The following is a 2929-nucleotide window of genomic DNA, read 5'->3' as shown; positions in this document are numbered from 1 at the left end:
ACTTAGTAATGGTAGGATGGTTTAAAACAGCAAACATACTGTAAAGTATAAAGTTTGGGTGTGATACCTCAGCTACTTTATCAGGGATTTGCCCCATCTCGGTGTGTATGAAGTCCATGCACCGCTTCATTAGAAGCTCCATCAAATCTTCCGACAATGCGGCTGCGTCGACTTCTTTGCGTTTCCAGTTGCAGGCTTGGTTTTTGGCTTCATGGTAGGCGCATTATTTGGGATGTTGGGCTCCTGAGCCCTATACTCCTGGGTGATATTATTTTCGATCTGCATGCGATATTGAAGTACATGTGATGAATAAAAAATAAATAGTATTAAGTTACAAAACATTTAATAAAGACGAAACACAATGACTTGCCCTTACGTTACCACGGCCGCGCCCATTATCATAGTCGAACCTATCTCTCCTAGTGGCTGCGCCTTCTGTCCAGTTCCTCATAAGAGGTTGTATGGACAAGTTGGGATTATAGGCGCATTCGCCTTCGACCGGTTGCACCTTCTCCTAGTACAAGTACTACAAAAAATATATAAGGATTTAGAGTTAGTAAAATACATCACATAAAATTTGCAATGATATGATAATTGACATTATGCAACAGGTCTGATATGTGTACCTGCAAGAGAGCCAAATTGCCTTTCGGCCATTGGCGGAGGTGTTTACCTTTCTTCACTATGCAAAGGCAATCAAGGAGAACACGCATGGTGAAGGCATTCCAGTTAATCTTTGAAATACGTTTCACATCGTAGACCAAAGCGTAGTACTGCTTTGGCACAATCTTGCTCGACATGGGAGCAATAATTGTTCCTAACAGGTCCAGCACTACTTTGCAAAGAAAATCATCGTCGGTGGCTTTACTTTTAATTATTTCCTCAATGAGATTATCTATCACTATGTTTTCTGACGTCTTACTGAGAAATTGTGGCGGCACCCGCTCCTGCATGTCCTCGCCTTCTTCAGTCAGAATGTCCGAAGCGGACAGTCCTTGGTTCTCGAGGTTAATGATGCACTCGACGTCGACCGCACCGAGAGTCACCTCCCCAACCTGCTCTTGTATAATGAATCTGCCCGTGCTGGCCTGAAAATTCTCAATCATATACCTAACCAGCAGGGTACGCATCTTAATAGATGGTATTTGCATCATGCTGCGCAATGATGTATCAGCCACTCTAGCATGTTGACCGCTCGATAGATCTGCAACAAGCTTGCACCATTTCTCAACTGCGCATACTATTTCTCCATTCAGCTCGTCCATCCTGTTGAAAGAAAATATATAACTTCGTGACATTAGCTAACACTAAAGCAAAAATAACAATAGGCATGCAAAAATATAAAACTTTCTGGCAGTAGCTAACACTAATGCAAAAATAACAGTAATGGAAATACAATACTATCACCATGTATACTGCAACATGCAGCAAAGTGTGTGCTGACATGAGGCAATGAAAAAGTAACTACAATTGGTAATTGAATTTACTTGCATCTGATCAAGTTCTTTGAGTATCATATAAATTATATAATCAATAAATTTAATATGGTAAACTGTTACTTATTCGTCTGGTTATCTTACTAACAGGATAACAAATTGTTCAGCTGTAAAAAAACTAGAGTCTATAGCAATGGTACCTATTTGAGGTTCATCAACATCTAATGTTAATAACTCTTTAATGTTCTATGTGCACAACAATATAATTGGATCGTGTGACAAAAATATAATTGCATCTTGTGACAAAAAATGTATTGCATCATGCTTCTCGAGAAACAACATCTTATTCTACCATGCTATGAAAGAACCAAAGAATGTTTTCATCTACGCCATCTGGTCAGAACGCATCTAGTCGAGTTCATACTAGTTGAAAATATGTGGTAAACCTAAGTCCATCAAAGCAACGAGACGGAGGAAGTAGCTTGCTATGAAGGCGCGAGGGAAGGAGGACAATTTACTTGATCGGTCGACGAAGATGAAAGAAGTCGACAATGCGTTCTCGACGTAGTTCGTCGAGGTCGGTCTGCACGTGCGGACGACCTTGATCTTCTCGGGGTTTTTGTGGCGTGTGGGATGCGGCGGACGGAGCTGTCGATGCCTCGCCGGCAGGAGTCGATCTAGTCGACGACATGTGCGAGGAGGAGTAGATTATATACGAGGTCGACGCCTAGGTCGTCGTAACTTCCCTGTGGCCAATCTCGCGATCTATATTTTCCTCCGTTGAAGCGAGGCTGAACGTGCTCCTCAATCGTAGGGATTAGGAACATATGGATTAGCACGATCCCAGAATTGTGTAACAGAACGGCAACTACTCCTGTGATCGACGTGCATGGAAAGCGCAGCGTTGTGGGCTCCACAATATGGATCCGACACTTATTTGCGGTCTGGGCCGGCCCACCTACCTGCATTGTTTCTTCCCTCAAAATAAATATCATTCATTCATCCCTAAAAAAACTCTTTGTGACACGTATTAGTTATTGTATACTTGTATATGTTCAACAATATTTATAGTATCTCTATCATTTCTACAATATTATACATGCATCGAGTGTCGGAAATGAATGATACTTGTCATGCATGCATGCCATGGTCATCGTAGGTTACGGATTAAGTTTGGGATCATTTCGTGAGATCGTAGGTTACGCATAAACCACTTTCAGACCTGCCCTCCGGCAGACACGAATGGTCCTGCTTGTACATGGTGCATGTGGAAGTATGCATGAGATGACCCCAACTTTTGGGAGCATGTGGGCTTGGCCAATGTGGTCCCCTAGGCAAGGTGTGCACGAATTCGGACACAAAACGCACGTTGCGTCACGTGGGGACAGTGTTGTAGGGTTTTCTCGCAAGAAAACCCTAGAAATTGCATCGAGTGTCGCAAATGAAAGATACTTGTCACGCATGCAAGCCATGGTCATCGTAGGGTATGCATG

Source organism: Triticum dicoccoides, chromosome 3A (genome assembly GCF_002162155.2).
Source record: "Triticum dicoccoides isolate Atlit2015 ecotype Zavitan chromosome 3A, WEW_v2.0, whole genome shotgun sequence".
Classification (NCBI taxonomy): domain Eukaryota; kingdom Viridiplantae; phylum Streptophyta; class Magnoliopsida; order Poales; family Poaceae; genus Triticum; species Triticum dicoccoides.
The sequence above is the reverse complement of the archived record's forward strand: the minus strand, read 5'-3'. Positions refer to the sequence as shown.